The sequence below is a fragment of the Rhinopithecus bieti genome, unplaced genomic scaffold, assembly GCF_001698545.2.
Source record: "Rhinopithecus bieti isolate Rb0 unplaced genomic scaffold, ASM169854v2 scaffold_76666, whole genome shotgun sequence".
In the NCBI taxonomy this organism is placed as follows: Eukaryota; Metazoa; Chordata; class Mammalia; order Primates; family Cercopithecidae; genus Rhinopithecus; species Rhinopithecus bieti.
Window position 1 is genome coordinate 1,551,331 of NW_016829831.1, and position 18,686 is coordinate 1,570,016.

Below are 18,686 nucleotides of genomic sequence, written 5' to 3' on the forward strand. Positions count from 1 at the left end.
TGTAATTTCTTGCTGGATTCCGTCTGGGCGGTTGGCATTATCTGTTGTCACTCATTCTGCAACATCGCCCGTGGGTTTGTAAGTCTTGATCTGACCACACTCAGGCAGTACAAGTAGGGGCACCAATACTATTTTGGAAATAGAACTAGGATGAAATTTATTCTGATGCCATCTATATGAAAAAGGGTTGCTAAGTACAAAAACACCAACAAAATTATAGACAGTACAATCGCATACTTAAGAAAATCAATCGTGTACCATAAAGCGATGATGCATTGATAACAGATCATACTTATTTGTTTCAGGCGTCTCTATTCAGAACACTCTGTTAGCCTGAATCCATTTCCAGAATGCACTTGACAGACTTCCAGCTGCTTTTTAAACAGATACATTCCGTGCTCATTCAAGCTGATCTGCTTCTCAAAGCAGTGAATGAAAATCAAATAAGGCACCGTGTGAGTCAGCACAGGCTGCGTCTAACAAAGTACCTTAGGCAGGATGGCTTAGAAACAACAGGAACCTGGAATTTATTTCTCACAGTTCTGGAGGCTGGAAGTCGAGATCAGGTGCCAGCGTGGGGTTCTGGGTGGGGGTGGGCGGGGCCTCTTCCTGGTCGCTAATGACCATCTTCTCCCTGTGTCCTCACTGGATGAAAAGGTGAGGGAGCGCTCTGGGGTCTCTTTTATAAGTTCACTAATCATTCGTGAAGGCCTCACCCTCATGACCTAATTACCTCCCAAAGACCCCACCTTCTAGTAGAAGAACCTCGGAGGTGAGGATTTCAACAAATGAATTTTTACTCTTGAGGGAAACCGACATTCAGTTCACAGCAGGCAGTAAAAGGTATCTTACCTGAATCACGGGTTCATGCCTTGCCTTCCAGCCGCGGAATGAGGAAGAGCAAATCCCTCCCCTGAGGCTCCAAGGAAAGAGCCCCAACCCCACCAAAGCCCTTAGGAGGGGAAATGAACGGCCAACCATCCTGGCTACGCTCCCAACAACCAAGGTCACCAAGAAGACCAACCAGTGATCTGATGTTCAGATCACTCCTGGGCCTGGTGTCAGAGAAGTCAGCCCCAGGAAGGAGTGGTGAAGAATTTCACCCCCAGACTTCCTTACAGTCCTGGTTGGGGATTGGGGAGGAAGCCACCAGGCTCTTCGGGATTCTGTGGGCCTAGCCATTAATTCTCAGGGGGATCTTAGAGCCCCATGAGCTTCCCTGCCCGGTGCTCTGGCTGCTCTGGCCCTTAAGGCAGAAGACGCCAGCCAGTCCCACCCTCACCAGCCCAGAGGAGCTGTCCAAGTTTTGTGGCTGTCTTGGGCCAAATACTCCTGGAACTAAGCATAATATTAGCTGGGGCTTGGGAGTGTCTAGTTAGACAGTCGTGTTTTGTTCTTGTGCTTATAAATCCACAGATGATCTGCATAGCAAGAGCCTCGGGCCACTCCTGGGCACCATCTACATTTGTAAATGAGGAAGCCAATGGTGGGGCTTCATCCATGTTAAATATCAAGGGCTGACTATGTATTTGAACTTCAATGGCAAATCTTTGAAAGAACATATGGAGAAATCGTTTTCCAGAACAAGCTCCCTGCCTTCTGGCTGCGCCTGGTGTCCTCCAGCTGCACAGGGCCAGGCCATGCTGTGTCACGCTGGTCTCAGGGGAGGCCTATCTTGGAGCTGTGTCTGGGTCCAGGTTGACTCGGGTTCTCAATCCATCTTTGAAACCTTTAGCAAATGCCTTAACCTCCCCAAACCTGCATTTCTGCTACTGTGACAAGAGGACTGTGCTAGCAGCAGCGCCCATGCCCACAGCATTGACGGAGTGCTGACTCTGTCCCGAACACTGTACTCACATATCGGCTGATTGGGTCATCCCAACAACCCCAAGAGGCAAGTGTTACGGTGTATTAGCAGTCCTACTTTACAGGTAAAGAGACTGAGGTATTGAGACATGAAATAACTTCTCAAAGGTGACACCATGTTATGATGAGTTGAATTTTGTCCCTTCAAAACAGACATGCTGGAGTCCTAAGCCCCAGTATCTCAGAGTGTGACTTAGTTGGAGATAGGGTCTCTATAGGGGTAATCGAATCAAAATAAAGTTATTAGCATAGGCCCTAATCCAACATGACTGGTGTCCTTATAAAAAGGAAAAATGGGGGCAGAGAGGCAGACATGCAGGGAGGGACGATGATGCGAAGACACACAGGGAGGAGACGGCCTCATGCCTAGAGTGATGGGGAGGCCAGGGATCACCAGCAGCAGCAGAAACTATAAGAGATAATGAAGGATCTCCGCCTAGAGCTGTCAGAGAGAGCCTGGCCCTGCCAACACCTTGACATCAGACTTGTAGTCTCAAGAACTGTGAGACAGTACATTTCTGTGCTTCTAAACCACTGACTTGGTGGCACTTTGTCATGATGACCCTAGAAAACCAATACACACAAGTAGCTTGTGTTGGAGCCCAGTCTCCCCATGCAGGCTGGCTGTGAGGAGAGGCTGCCGGCACAGCACACATGTTCCCATGTGGTGGTAGCAATGGCAGTGGTGATGGCAGTGAGCTAAGAACTGCAAAGATGGAATAGGCACCATCCACATTCTTGGAAGACTAAAACAGACCAAAAAAGATGGCAAACATCTCTAACAAGACTGAAACATCCCCTAACTCCCCAGCAAGTAGCAACAGGACAGTTCAGGCAAGAATGTCATGTACCCTGGAGAGAGGGGATGGTTTTGTTTATTACTTTCTTTTTACAGCCAATAGTTCACTCTGAGGGGTTGAGCCTGTTTCCTTCCATCAAGAAGTGAATGGTTCTGGCTGCTCCTGCCAAGCGGAATGAGGCCAGAGCCAAACGCCTCCCAGGTGAGGCAGGTGAGAAGCCTCTTGCAGATAGGCCCCTCCCCGAGCCTGGGCAGCACAGAGTCAATGCAGGGGCCCAGATCTGGCAGGCCCACCCCATCTCAGGGTGCTGGGTGCTGGATGAAAGTGCAGCCCCTCACCTGCTTTAAGAGTAGAGTGCATTGTTGATCTACACCCTAAAAATAGGGGCCCCAGCGAGCAAGAGTGCGAACAAACTGCACGAAGTGGTATCGGTCACTACTTCAGTCCAGCTTCAAAACCGTTTCTTAGTTCTTTGTTCCATCTTTGTTCATGGATTTCAAGTGTAATGTGAATACGACTCTGTCCTAGTTGGTCGCTGGGCACAGGCTTCACCTCTCTGTGCCTCAGTTTTCTCCTCTGTACAAGGGAGACAGGAATACTATCTATCTAGGATTGTTTTAGGATTAAAGCAACATTTAGTAAAGGCTGGGCACAGAGGAGAGCACTCATTAAGTGTCAGCAACTGTGACAAAACCAACATGTGGGTCGATGAGTGTGCTAGACGGGAAGATGTGGTCTGAAGCATAATGACTCGAGGTACCGAGAAAGACTTAGTATAAGGTGGATTCCACCTGGAGATAGTAAGGACCGGCCCTGCTCCCAGTCTTCGCTGCACAGCTATTGGCTCCCACCCGTGTGCACAGCCCCACCCAAGGTGCTGATCCCAGCCTATTTTGGTCAGAGGGAATTTAGGGAGCCCCAGGCAACTGGCTCAGGGTCTCGTCAGCCTCGCCAGGCCACGCTGACCTTGTTCCTGCCAAGCCCCACACCCAGGTCAGGCTGAGACATGCAGGGACTGCCTTCCTGGCTCTGCATAGGCATCCAGGGCCAGGCACCCAGTCAAAGGCCAGGAAACTGGTCCTGGTGCCTGGGAGGTAGAGACATCCATGGAGTTGCTGTGAGGGGCTGAGGGAAGTGGCATGGGCAGATGGGAGCAGGAGGGATGTGACATTCAGCGAAGTGGGTCCCATCCTCCTTTCCAGAGACATCCCTGGGTGCCTGCCCTTGTGGGGCTGGTGCCTGGCCTGGCCATATAGGACAGACCCCTAAGGAAGCAGAGAGTCCCCACAGACCCCAGGTTCTGATGACTGAGCTCTTGATGTCTTCATGATCAGCTCCCTGTGCACCCCGGTTCCCATGAAAGGAGAGATAGGGAGCTGTTGTTTACGAAGCTTGCTGTATGCTCCAAGCACTGGACGAGCATCATCCCGTTTAATGCCCCGGCCCTCCATGCAGTGAGCAATATTAGCTCATTGACCAAGGTGACAAGGAAACTGAGAGTCAAAAAGGCTAAGTCACGCAGCCAGTGAAAGACAGAGCCCAGGGCTCCTGGGTCAGACTGTTCCCTGCTCACAGATCTGCTCCCCTATCCTGCCAGGCAGGCCCTCAGTCCAACTCCAGACTCCCTGCTGCCCGAAGTTGGCTGAGCCTGTGCCTCCTGACCTTCTTCAGGACCTCCTCCAGTAGCTGGGGGGCTTGGGCTCATCTCTGAGTGACACCTCTTCCCCAGCTCGGCCAGTTCTGTGTTCCTCAGAGTCCTGTTTCTTGCAGGTGAACTTTGGGAACTGGTTGCTCAGGCTGGGCAGATGGAGCAGAGAAGTCTAAGTGACAGGCTCCTGAGAATCTGTGGGCTGCAGGTGGCGGCTGGGCAACAGGGTTGTGAACACGGCAATAGGCTCTAGCACACACCAGCAAAACCAAATCTCTGCTCTGTGCAAGGTCAGGAATTCAAAACAGCCCCTTTTGAGTTGACAGCACTTCTCATCTTCCTAGTGAAGCTCTTGGCCACAGGAGCTTCCCTGAATGAGCCCAGTGACTCACCGGGCAGTGTGAGCAGGGTCACACCAGAACTTGTCCAGTCCAGTGGGGAGAGAGGTCTTTGGTGGTCGTCTTCGTAGTCATAGTCAGGGCATTGCTCTTGTGGCTGCAGGATCCTGGGCTGTCGCTGTCCACCATCTGGCCTGTCCACTGACCACAGGCCAGACCTTCAGTCCAAGCCCTCATCCTGCACATGCCCACCCCGCTTCACTCCAGCTGCCAGCCTTCATGCAGGCTGGTCCCACTGTCTCCCTCTCTCAGGAGGGCCCCTTCCTCTTCAGATGGCGCCCCGTCCAGGTTAACCCCTCAGGGGGCCTGCACTCCCAAACCAAGCCACCTGGAAACATTGGCCTTGAAATGCAAATGCTATTGGCCTTGGAGCAAGGAAGCCAGGACTTGAACCCAAAGGTCTGCTGTCCTCCTCTTCAGAGGGAAAGGGGGGCATTCTTGTGTTTGTTCTTTCGGGATCTTCCTAGTGCCCTGAGAATCAGATGGAAAGTGGGATCTCAATAGATTTTCCTGCAGAAAACAGTTAGACTGGCATGGGGACTTTAGCTCCCAGCCCAGGGCCTCCAGGGAAGGAGGTCAGCAGAGTGGGGATGCTGGACCTGCACAGCCCCACCACAGCCAGTGCCCACAGTGGGAGGAGGGGAGGCAATACAACTGGACAGGAGACTAAAGCCTCACCTTCCAGAAGGGAGTTTCTGGAGACCCCTGAATATGGACCTCTCCCCACTGCGCCTTCCTCCAGTGATGGGTGGCAAGCAGTCATCTTGGCCTTAAGGGCAGGTAGTCAGGACTGGATTTGGTCCGTACTGGGGATCAAATCCTACCCCAAATCTCCAACCAGGCCTTCTTTGTTCAGAGCTACCTCCCTCCGCTGTTTACATCTGGGCCCTTCCAAGATGGTGAGAGAAGGAGGCCCCCCAAAAGTGATGGGGCAGAGCAGGCAAAGGCAGCTCCCTGGCCTCCCTGGCACCCACCCTTGGAAGGACTTTCCCTTCTCTTCCTGCCCCCTTCATGGGCCCTAATCTCTTAGGTGGAGAAGGGCAGGTCTCAGCTGTCCAGTCCCCAGGAGGACCAGGGTTCTTCTTCCAGGGGTTCTTAACCTGGCTGCACCAGCTCATCAACTAGGGAGCGTTTAAGAATCCTGATGTCCAGGCCCCACCATATACATTCTAATTTCAGAGTTCTGAAGTTGACCTGAGCATCAGGATTTTTTAAATATATTTAACAGGTACAAGTGCAGTTTTGTTACATGCATACGTTGCCTAGTGGTGAAGTCTATCTAGGCTTTTAGAGTAGCCATCACCTGAATAGTGTATGTTGTGCCCATTAAGTAATTTCTCATTCCTCATCTGCCTCCTGCCCTACCACCCTTCTGAGTCTCCACTGTCCATTATTCCTCTCTCTTCATCCATATGTACACATTATTTAGTTCCCACTTAGAGAACATGCAGTATTTGACTGCTTGTGTCTGAAGTATTTCACTTAAGATAATGGCCTCCCATTCCATCCATGTGGCTGCAAAAGACATGATTTCATTCTTTCTTAAGACTGAGTAGTATTTCATTGTGTGTGTGTGTGTGTGTTGTGTGTGTATGTGTGTGTGTATATATATGTATGTGTGTGTGTATATATATGTATGTGTGTGTATATATATGTGTGTGTGTGTGTGTGTGTATATATAAAATATATCACATTTTCTTTATCAAATCATCCATCAACGAACACTTGGGTTGAATATTCACTATTATGACCAGTGCTGTGGTAAACATACAAATGCCAGTATTTTTTTTTTTTTCACTTTTTTTAGAGACGGGATCTCCCCGTGTTGCCCAGGCTGGTTTCAAACTCTTGAGCTCAGGCAATCCTCCCGCCTCAGCCTCCCAAGTGCTGGAATTATAGGCATGAGTCACTGCACGTGGCCTCTTTTTTATAGAATTACTTATTTTCCTTTTCTTAGATACCCAGCAGTAGGATTTCTGAGATGAATAATAGTTCTATTTTTAGTTCTTTGAGAAATGTACATGCTATTTTCCATAGAGGGTATACAAATCTACATTCCCACTCACGGTGTGTGTGTCCCTTTTCTCTGCACCCTCACCAATATCTGTTGTTTTTTCACTTTTTAATAATAGCCATTCTGGTGTGAGATGGTATCTCATTGTAGTTTCAAGTTGCATTTCTCTGATGATTAGTGATGTTGAGCATTTTTTCTTATGCTTGTTGACCATTCGTATGCCTTGTTTTGAAAAATGTCAACCATCGAGATTTTTAAAAGATGCCCAGGGGAATTCCAATGCTCAGCTGAGCTGAAAAATGACAACGCTGTGCTCTGAGCAGGACTTAGCTCTGTGTTACCAGCTGTGGTTCTGTCTGTTAATGCAGGATGGCATGAGACAGCCAACTCCCCTCAAGCACAGTTGAAAGAAGGGCCCTTGGGCTTTCTTAAATGTTCCATGGCAGCACCAAGAAATTCCCCTCTGCTGCAAACCGACCTGATAGAGAACTTTAGCCCTGGAAGAAGACGGAAGACGGTGAGGGCTCCCTACCACCACTTTGCCACCAGGTTGCCATGAAGGCAAACCAAAGACCAGCCTTGACCCCGTGTATACACAGACATTTTTATACTAAACCTTTATTACCAAGCAGGAACAAAAAAATGTTCATACATTCTGTTCTGTAGGCTCGAGAAAGTTCCAGTTCTCCATCCTGGTCATTACTGCAACCTGTACCTGACATGAAATATTCATTTAAGCCAAAAACCAAGCCCGTGTTAGAGAACCGGAATCTGCCAGTGACCGTGGCTGGATACAGAATGAACAGGGCATCATCCCTAAGAAGGGTTCTTGTGTCCTATTTATGCAAGAGTGAGAGTGCTTTCTAGAAGCATTTAGCCAACCCACACATCTCAAATACCTTTCATCTCAGCAATGAGATGAATTCAATTCATAACTCGAATTATGAACATGAATAGGTCTCTGTTTTCACCAATAAAAAGTGACTGACATTCAGTCGGTTGCTGATTGAGATACAAGTTAAAGAAGCCTGCTCTGGGATGTGCACTCTCTCCTGGAAGGCCAGCTGATGCTTTTGGCCTGAGCTCCCTTGACTGAATGCTTGCAGCACTTGGGTACAGCTGAATCTCAGTACCACGCATGACATCACACACATAGATGCTGACACGATTTAAAAGCCCATTACCTGATGCAGTGAGTAAAGCTCAGCTCTACCCCCGCGATGCCTACCAAAGGTGCCAACCTTCATCTGATCATGAGCAAATGCTAGGCAAAAAGACAAGGACTTGTACAGAATCACTAGCCCGCATTCTTCGGAAGTGTCAATATCATGAAATACAAAGAAAAGCTGCAACTTATTCCAGATTACAGGAGACTGAAGAGAGAAGACAGCCAAATGCCACACGTGACCTTGGATTCTCTTGCTGTAAAGGGCATTATTGAGACAAATGGGAAAATCTAGACAAGGTCTGTGTATTAGATAATAGTATCATGTTCATTACCTGATTTTGATCATTGTACTGGGGTTTTATGAAAATTCCTTCTCTTCGGGGAATACATTTTTCCCCAAAGAAAAGGACTAAAGCAGCAGTCCCCAACCTTTTTGGCCCCAGGGGTGGGTTTCGTGGGAGATCATTTTTCCACAGACTGGGGAGGAAGGAAAGGTTTCAGGATGAAACTGTTCCACTTCAGATCATCAGGCATTAGTTCGATTCTCCTAAAAAGTGTGCAACCCAGATGCCTCACATGTGCAGTTCACCATAGGGATTGCGCTCCTCTTAGAATCTAATGCCGCTGCTGATCTGATAGGAGGCGGAGCTCAGGAGCAAAGGCCCGCGGGCTGCTCACTTCCTCCTATGCAGCCTGGTTCCTAACAGGCCACCAACCTGTACTGGTTCTCAGCCCAGGGGTGGGGGACCCCTGCCGTAACGTATTTAGCAGTAAAGGGGGCATGCCTAACCATACCGTTAAATGATTCAGGAAAAAATAATACAAAGACACATCTCACACACACACACACACACACACACGGATACAAGGAGAGCAAAAGGTGAAGGATAAAGTAAATGTTTAAAAATGTAAATATTTGGGGAATCTGAGTGAATGATGTGGATATTCTGTTTATTATTCTTGCAGCTCTTGTTTAGGTCTAAAATGTTGTCAAATTAAATTTTAAGTTAGGAAAACATCTGTCACCAGCCTCATGACACTGTCCACACCTGGCTGGTGTTCCCAGGTGCGCTCTCGGGTCTGGTCTCCTCATCCCAGTCCCAGCCCCTCTGTGCATGCCTGTGGCCACTGAGGGCAGCCACGCAGGACTGTTTGCTGGGTTCCAGAATTCCTTGGCTCAGCCGTTGGCTGTGGGGGACCTCCCTTTCTGAAACTCCCCAGGAGCCTAAGTGGCAGTCAGGATTCTCCTCCTGTGGGAATTCCTCATGTCTCCCTGCCATCAGAGCCTAGGGAGGAGCCACTGGCTTCAGCCCCAAGCCTTGCTCCCTGACCCTGCCCCCTTCCCCTGACTCCAGGGTGGAGGGAAGTTGAGAGGAGCCCTGAGTGGTAGCCCTTGGGGCTGGCCTGGCCCACTTTGTTTTCAGTTTCTCCATGAGTCAGATCCATGCTTTTGAAAGAAAATAAAGACCACCCCAACGAGAAAGAGCAAAGGCTGTTTGTTCAGAGCTGCTGTAGCAAGGGAATCGGCCACCATCTCTCGCATTTTAGCAGAGACTCAAAGGCAGGCAGGGGAGTGGGAAAGCATCATAGTAGAAAGAAGATAAGGCTTCAGGCGTGCCTTGATTGGAGGGCGATGGCCTGCGGGAGCTGCAGGCAGGCTAATGGGGTATTTGGACCCAGAAAACGATACCCCAAAGTATCTTTTGACATGCACTTTGACACGCTGAATTAAAGAAGCAGCCTCAAGGCTCAAGGTCACTCTGACCTTCCCTTGTCTCCCCCCAGTCCTCTGTCTTTTCCAAAGCACAGGATGAAGCCGTTCTCTGAAGTTCCCTTCTCTACCTAGAAACTGGACTCACCAAAGAGGAATACAGATGCCTTCCCTGAAATTTATTAACCAGAGAAAATTAAAATTTGTATCACAGAGGAAGAGACTGAAAAGTAAACACCATCCCTGGAGCCCAGACTAACTTCGTGCCAAACGATTGTCTGTTTGTCTGTAGTCCAGTCCCATTCAGTTCCCAAAGAAATCACTTATTGACCATTGTCTGAGCACTGGGCCCATTCATTCCTCCCAGAAGTCATCGACTGCCCCTCTAGAGGGCCCCATTTCCCCCATCACTCCCTCCCCTGTGAAGAATCTGCAAGCATCTGGACTTCATTGGGTTATTGGGTAATCACTCTCCTGTGACTCCACTGTGCTTCTGCACAAGTGTGTGCTTTTTTCTCCTATAAATCTGCCCACTGTCAATTCATTTTCAGTGAACCCTCAGAAGGTGGAGAGGAAGCGCCCCTCCTCGCCCCTACAGGAGCATCCTATATGATTGGTTGGAGAACATGTTTGCCTTTCTCCAATTGGTTGTAAATTGGAAGCAAGGTCAAAAATCAAAGCAGCTGCCAGTGCTTGTCAAGTACTGGCCATCTGGGGCCAGCAGCTACAGGGGTTATTCTTCAGTTTCCTGGACCCATTGCTAGAGAAGTACTCTGACTTCCTACAAGACTAACTTAGAGCAGGCTGGCTTCCTGGACTAGTTGCTGTGGATAACAGATTGGTCTCCTGGACTGGTTGCTGTGGATAACAGGTTGGTCTCCTGGGCTGGCTGCTGTAGATAACAGGTTGGTCTCCTGGGCTGGCTGCTATGGATAACAGGTTGGTCTCCTGGGCTGGCTGCTGTGGATAACAGGTTGGCTTCCTAGACTGGTTGCTGTGGATAACAGGTTGGTCTCCTGGGCTGGTTGCTGTGGATAACAGGTTGGTCTCCTGGGCTGGTTGCTGCAGGCTGGGTCAGAGTTCTATTTTTGTATGTGTTCTGGCCATTATCCACTTACATATTCAGTCTCTCACTTTCCAAGACCAAAGACCTCCCGCCAGTATCCAGGGAACTTAAGTCCCATACCTCAGGCCACATCTGGTAGATTTTTAAGGAGCTAGGACAGCCAGTTCTCTGATAGGTGCCCAAAGGTGTGTTTTGGTGTGTTTTGATGTCCTTAGTCATCCCACCAAACTCCCTGAAGCATGTGCATTGTGAACCCTGGACAATTCTTCAGCAATATTACTTCCTCGCCACTCAGAGCTACCATCGTCCCAGCCTCTCAGATGAGCCAACAGACCAAGGTTCCAGCCCTCCTCCCCAAGGGTGCCATGTCATCCTCCCAAAATGCCCTCCATGTAGTTCACTATTTTCCTAATTGTCAGCACAACCCGTCCCACTGCCTGCCCATGATGTTAGCCCACACGTCTCAGAAGCCAGACTCAGACTTGGGCCAGAAAGTCTTCCCACGTTCCCACTCGTGACACAACCGCTGCATACCCTTCTTTCTCCTGGAAGGGTTTCTGGTTTGCAGCGTTTGATTCTGTTTCATTTCAGGAAGTTTTCATGTTGCAATTGTTCTCACTGCTGTTTTTAGTCATTCAGAGTCTGAAATTGGATCCCTAAAATCATCTTCCATGTTCCATGCCCTTCCCTTTCTTAGAGTATTTTGCACACCAATTCTCCGAAGCCTGCCTTGCCTTCAAATCAACTGGGGTTGTAGTGAGCATGGGCAGATACATGCTGTACAAATGTACTCTACAAGTCCAGACAAAACACTAAAATCGAGCAGCCATGGTATTTGCTCCATGTAAAAAGTAGGGGTTCCTCTTCAAAGAGATTTTCCTCCTCATCTAATTAGGAACAAATAGTAACTTCTCTTAGAAGCGAAGGTTATTCAAAGGCCTGTGCTAACATTCTTAGATATCAGCTAGCCGTAATAAAGAAATCAATGTACTTTGTGTTCTTAGCTCCCACAATGTAGCCTAACTATTTGCCCTGGAGGCTTATACTGGTCCAAGCAAGCATTAGGTCATAGCCTGTTCCTATTCCTTATTCAGAGGTGTTTTTACCTTTCTCTGCATTCCACAAGTTACTTCTTCCTTCCTTTGTTCTCCTCTGCCTTTGTTTCTTTAAGTTCTAAGCTGTTAGCCAATCGGGACAAATACAGAACGTGAGGTCCCGTTCCAGTCAATGGAAACTGGACATAGCAGTAGGATGGACGCATCAGGTTATAAATGACCCTGCCTCCTTTGTTCAGTGTACTCTCGTTGCAAAGCTGCTGGCAAGTGTACCCTTTCTGCAGAAAGTAAAAAAATGGACTTGCTGAGAAAATTAAATTTATGTTCAAGTGCTATTTCTTTGCAGCAACGGGGAACAAACATGTCTAACATTCCATAAATCTTAGATACAAGAAAGTTCACATTTCTTCATATTTCCACATTAAATTGAATCTAGCTCTAAACCCTTCCCTGCCCAAACTTCCCGGTCACAGACACACATACCTTAGTCACCGCTGATGAGAAATTCAATCTCAGTCAAATCTTGGGAGAGACTCTCTGTCCCCCAGGGTCAAACAAGAACCCGTATAATGGGCCTCATTGCTGTTATCATCCCTCTCCATGGACAAGCCAGCCCCAAAGCCCTGCATCATCACTCCCAAGCCCACTCTGCTTTGCGGATAGTCTCTGGGTATACCTGTAGCCTCTTGCCAATACACACACACACACACGCACGCATGTTAAAAGATACTTTTGGGAAAAATAAAATCATGGCTCTCATACAAACATAAAAACAAACATGTACTAAAGGTTTTATGTTTTTTATGTGACTCATATGATACAAAGGATGCAAACAATGTCATAACCAGGTCAAAGAAAAGGTCAAAACACACACATTTATGTGGGAAAAGCAGTGTTGGGATGAATTACAAGTGGAGACAAAACTTGTTTTCCCAAGGAGGTGGGGGAAGTCAATTAAATCAAATCACTACTAGACAGGACCCAATTCATATACATATCAGCTACAACTTACTAAGAGTTGCAGAATCACTCTGAGATAAGGAACAGGGCTGGACTCTGATATCCCAACCTGGAAGGTCACAATGTAGATGATGCATAGTTTTCTGATGAAATATGTGCATTTTTTCTTCAATACAAAACAGGATTCCACCATTGCTCTCCCAATTCTCCCACATCTGGGTCAATCAAAGCTGATGCCCTACAATGAGCCCAGACTCCCTGGAGGAAAAATGGAGTGAGAGAGTGGATATATAAAAAGACAATGGCCAGACCATGCATGAAAAGAGAACTCTGATCCACAGTCTGCAGCAACCAACCTAGGAAATCAGCCAAATACCTACAGCAAGCAGCTCAGGAAGCCACAGTATCATCTCTAGCCATAATTCCAGGAAGCTAAACAATAACCCCTGTAACAATTAACCCAGAACAGCCAAGACTTGATGAATAACTGACAGCTGCTCCAATTTTTGCCATCCTCCATACACACTCCTGGGCTTCCAGCATGGGACCCACCAGAGAAAGTTAAATATCCCTCTGATATAGGTTAGATGTGTGTCCCCTCCAAATCTCATGTTGAAATGTGATCCCCAATGCTGGAGGTGGGACCTGGTGGGAGGTATTGGATCATGGGGGTGGATCCCTCATGAATGGTTTGCTGTCATCCCCTTGGTGATGAATGGGTTCTTGCTCAGTTAGTTTCCACAAGATCTGGTTGTTTAAAAGAGTCTGAGACTTCTCCCTTCTCCCTCTTTCTCTCTCTCCATGAGACATGCCTGTTCCCTGCTCACCTTCCACCATGATTGTAAGCTTCCTGAGGCCCTCACCAGAAGCAGATGCTGTCACTATGGTTCCTGTACAGCCTGCAGAACCTTGAGCCAAAATAAACCTCTTTTCTTCGTAAATTGCACAGCTTCAGGTATTCTTTTATAGCAGTGTAAACAGACTAACGCAGAAAATTGGTACCAAGGAGTGGGGCATTGCTACAAAGACACCTGAAGTTTTGAAACTAAGCAATGGGCAGATGTTGAAGGAGTCTTAGAAGAAGTCTTAGAAGAAAACAGAAAGACAAGGGAGAGTTTGGAACTTCTTAAAGTCTTATTAAGTGGTTTTGACCAAAATACTGATAGAAATTTGGGCAGTGAAGGCCAGGCTGAGAAGGTCTCAGATGGAGATGAGGAACTTATTGGGAACTGGTGTAAAGGTCACCCATGTTAGGCACCAGCAAAGAAACTGTCTTCATTGTGCCCATGGACTAGGGATTTGTGGAAGGTTTCACTTTAAGAGTGATGACCTAGGGTATCTGGCAAAAGAAACTTCTAAGCAGAAAAGCATTCAAGAAGTGATGTGACTGCTTCTAACTGCCTATGATCAGATATGGGAACAAAGAATGACTTAAAGTTGGAACTTATATTTAAAAGGGAAACTGAGTATAAAAAAATTGCAGTCTGGCCTCAGCATTTTCAGGAGAGGAATTCAAGCAGCCTGTGGAGCAACCACTTGCTGGAGATTAGCATGACTAAAAGTGAGCCAAGTGCTAATATCCAAGACAATGAAATAAAGGCCTCAAAGGCATTTCAGAAGTCTGTGAGGCAACCCCTCCCATGACAGGCCCGGGTGTGTAAGAGAAAAGAATAATTTGAGGTGTCAGGCCCAGGGTGCTGCTGCCTCATGTAGCCTTGAAACACTGGTCCCTGCATCCCAGCTGCTCTAGCTCCAGCTGTGGATCAAAGGCCACAGGTGCAGCTTGGGCCACCACTCTGGAGGTTGCAAATTGTAAGCACTGGTGGCTTCTATGTGGTGTTAAGCCTGTAGGCTTGCAGAATGTAACAGTGAAGGAGGCTTGGAAGCTTCCCCCTAGATTCCAGAGGATGTATGGGAAAGGGTGGGTGTCCCAGCAGAAGCCTGCTACAGAGGTGGAACCCCAACAAAAGATACTCTACCAGGGCAGTGCTGAAAAGAAATGTGGGGTTGGAGACCACAAACAGAGTCCCTACTACTAGGACACTGCCAAGTGGAGCTATAGGACCGGGCTGCCATTCCCCAAATCCAGGAATGGTAGAACCACCTGAAGCTTGCACCCTCTGCCTGGAAAAGCTGCAGACATTCAATTTTAATTTGTGACTGCAGCCTTGGGGACTGCGCCCCAAGGAGCTACAGGGGCAGAGCTGCCCTAGGCCTTGGGAGCCCACCCCGTGCACCAGAGGGCCTAGGATGTGGGGCATGGAGTCAAAGGAGATTATTTTGGAACTTTAAGTTTTAATGCCTGCCTTGATGGGTTTTGGACTTGTGCGGGGCCTGTTGCCCCTTTCTTTTGGTTGATTTCTCCCTTCTGGAATAAGAATGTTTGCCCAATGCCTGTACCCCCGTTGTATCTTGGAAGTAAACGACTTGGTTGTGATTTTACAGGTTCATCGGTGAAAGAAACTTCAAGTCTCAAATGACACTTTGGACTTTTGAGCTGGGGCTAGAATAAGTTAAGACTTTGGGAAACTATTGGAAAGGGATGATTGAATTTTGCAAAGTGAGGACATGAGATTTGGGGGGCAGAGGTGGAATAATGCAGTTTGGGTGTTTGTCCCTTCCAAATCTCATCTTGAAATGTAATCTCCTGTGTTGGAGGTGGGGCCTGGTAGGAGGTGATTTGATCATGGAGGCGGATCCCTCATGAAGAGCTTGGCACTATCCCCTTGGTGATGAGAGAGTTCTCACACAGTTCATGTGAGATCTGATTGTTTAAAAGAGTCTGGGACCTCCCCCTCCTCTTTCTTGCTCCCTCTCTGGTCATGTGATGTGCTGGCTCCCCTTCACTTTCTGCCATCATTGTAAGCTTCCTGAAGCCCTCCCCAAAGCTGATGCTGGCACCGTGGTTCCTATACAGCCTGCAGAATTGTGAGCCAAAATAAACCTCTTTCCTTTGTAAATTACCCAGCCTCAGGTATTGCTTCATAGTAATGCAAACAGACTAACACAGACCCCCTAACCAATCACATAGGAGGCCCCATTTCTAGTTAGCCACCTGCAACTCCCCAACACCAACAGCCTCCAATTGGAACACCTGGAGCCTTGTGTGCTTTCCATCATGAAGTGTTCTTACCCCTCTGTTTGCCTTTGAGTCTCTGCCAAACACAAGTGCTGGTTTCCAACTTCCTTGCTATGGGAAGCTCTGAATAAATAGCCTTTGCTTCTCATTTGAGTGACATTCAATTATTTCCACAAAGGCATGAGCTGTGCAACTGGCTATAAAAAATTTGCTAACCCCTGCAACAAAGGAGGCCAGAATCCAAAATCAAAAAGCTCAGCCTGCTTCCCCATATTGAAAAGAATAGAAACCTTATCTTGTTCATTCTCTTACAGTGGTAAGCATAAGATAAATTTGCACTTTCCCCATCAGGCTGTTGCATAGGTAGGGTGCATGGTGCACAGGCCATCAGACTGTGAGTCCCCACCCACTTCCAGACCACTGAAGACCAGGAAGGGGAAGAACGAAACTGCATTGTTTGTGAAAAGAATTTGAACACCTTACTCTTTCCCAAACCTGTGAAAATCTTACACAAAATCTCTTTGGCTCAGCCTTTCCTCCTGGTGTCATAGTGAGCACAAGGCCACCTAGCCAAACTCCATCCCATCCCTGCTCAGGGCACGATGGCTGCTGTATCTGATGCTGACTCCGTTGCTGAACTTCCCCTTTGGGAAGGCAGCCACTGAGGCTCTAGGCTGAGACATGCTCTTTCAGGGTGGTCTACCCCTCAACTTAGACCCCACAGGGCCCTCGTTCCAAATATCTTGACAGGTGCCCCTGGAATAAGCCTTCCTTCAAAGCTTTCCCTGCAAACCTGGGGTGACGGCGGGAGCAGAGATGGGCAGGAATAGAAAATGGGAACAACAATAATTGCAAGGGGTGCTGTGATCTGCACCCACAGCAGGAGTTATCAGGAGAGTGAATTCACTATATTCTCACATGCAAAAGTTACCACTTACCAAGGTTATAGAGGCGCTTCTGTTGCTCCATAAAACATAAATTTATTGAAAGCATTGGTGAATCCATTGTGGCTTTCTGTGTTTCTGTGTGTCATAAATTTTTAAAAACATTCCAAACACCATTACTGTTATCAAGCAGGAGATCGAAGGGTTTTCTTTCCTCACTACCAGCTATCACTAGCTTCTGAGTCCCAGAAACAAGATGTGGAGACCCCAGATCCAGCTAAGCCTGACTTCCACCCCTGCAAGGATAGGTGAAAGAGAGCAGCTAACATGGGCAACCATGGCAGACATCTGGTTCCACTGCCTTTGCAAGAACAGGAGTGAACTGTCTCCTGCTCTGGGCCCAGCCTCCCACACTACAGTCTTAAGCAAATCACAGCCTCTCTGAGTCTGCTTCCTCAACAAAAATGCAGCAATACCTTTCCTGATCAGCTCCACAGGCTGGTATGGAAATCAAATTACATGGAGTTTGTGAAGTTTCTTTGAAAATGGTTAAAAAAATAACCCCCCAAACACACAAACAAATAAATAAAATCAAACAAACCATACACAGGTAAGACACTATTGCCTACAAAACAGCTTCTTCCTTCTCACCGTAATTCTGGAAGAGGTTGGGAGTGAGGGTAGCAGCCATTACCACTGCATCTGCATTTTATAAGGAGTTATTTTTAGTTCAAGGTAAAAGGAGTCAGGGGAAAGGACTTACTTGGATTGAACCCAGAGCCACTAGCTGCAGGTGTATGATTTGGGTCCTTGAATTAGCTGCCTTGAGCCACAGTTTCCTCATCGGAAGATTAAGAGGTGATAGTTCCTACATTACAAATTGTTGAGAGGATTAAAGGAGACAGTTCATAGATAACGCACTGGGTTCAGTGTCTGACTATAGAACTCATAGTAAGTTCTTAGTGATTTATGATAATGATTGGAAACCCATTTATTATATCCCCACAGGGCCAGAGCTGAGAAAACCAGGGACCAAAATCTTTTCAATTCAACCAGAATTAATTGTGTCAGTTCAGCGCTGTGCCAAGCATTATATAGACATAAAATAATCAACCCGGCCCACTGTCCTTCACACGCCTAGAATCCCACAGGAAAGACCAGCACGTCCACGAAGACCGGGTCCATAGCTCTGGACGTGTATTTTACTCCAATGTGTAGTGTAAGTTGGTCATTTGGACATTAAATGAGACCCCAGAGGAACCTGGGCACAGGAGAAGCCCGGGCACAGACACTCCTAAGACCACGATGGCACCTCTAGTGGATGTGCGGCCACAAGGTCCCTCAGGCCCAGATAAAGGGTAGAGGATGTCATCAGGCAGCACAAGACTAGGGGGCCTTATGCATTTCCTGGAGCAGGCAGATTTGGTTGTGGAATTCCCTTTGGCGTCTCCTCTAAACATATTTATTTATTTATTTATTATTTTATTTTGAGACTGTGTCTCGCTCTGTCATCCAGGCTGGAGTGCAGTGGTGTGATCTCGGCTCACTGCAACCTCCGCCTCCTGGATTCAAGCGATTCCCCTGCCTCGGTCTCCTGAGTAGCTGGGATTACAGCCACGTACCACCATGCCCCACTACTTTTGTATTTTTGGTAGAGATGGGGTTTCACCATGCTGGCCAGGCTGGTCTCGAACTCCTGACTTCAGGTGATTGGCCCGCCTTGGCCTCCCAAAGTGCTGTGATGACAGGCATGAGCCACCACGCCCAGCCTTAAACATCTTTAAAAGGAAGACTTGGCGGTGGACCCAGACAAGGGAACAAGAGAGTTAGGTGCTTTGGAGGACTCGATATTTTCTGAGCAGAGTACGTTTAAAGGCTCCGAAGATTCCCAAACAGTGAGAGTACCATGCTACTTGCATTGCTGGCCCATTGCAGTTTTAAGACCTTTTATAGGTACCTTTCATCTTGTAATCCTCTGCAAACTGCTGTGAAGAGTTCTCTCGCGTTGACAGAGCGAAGTTAGGTGGTTTGGCCGAG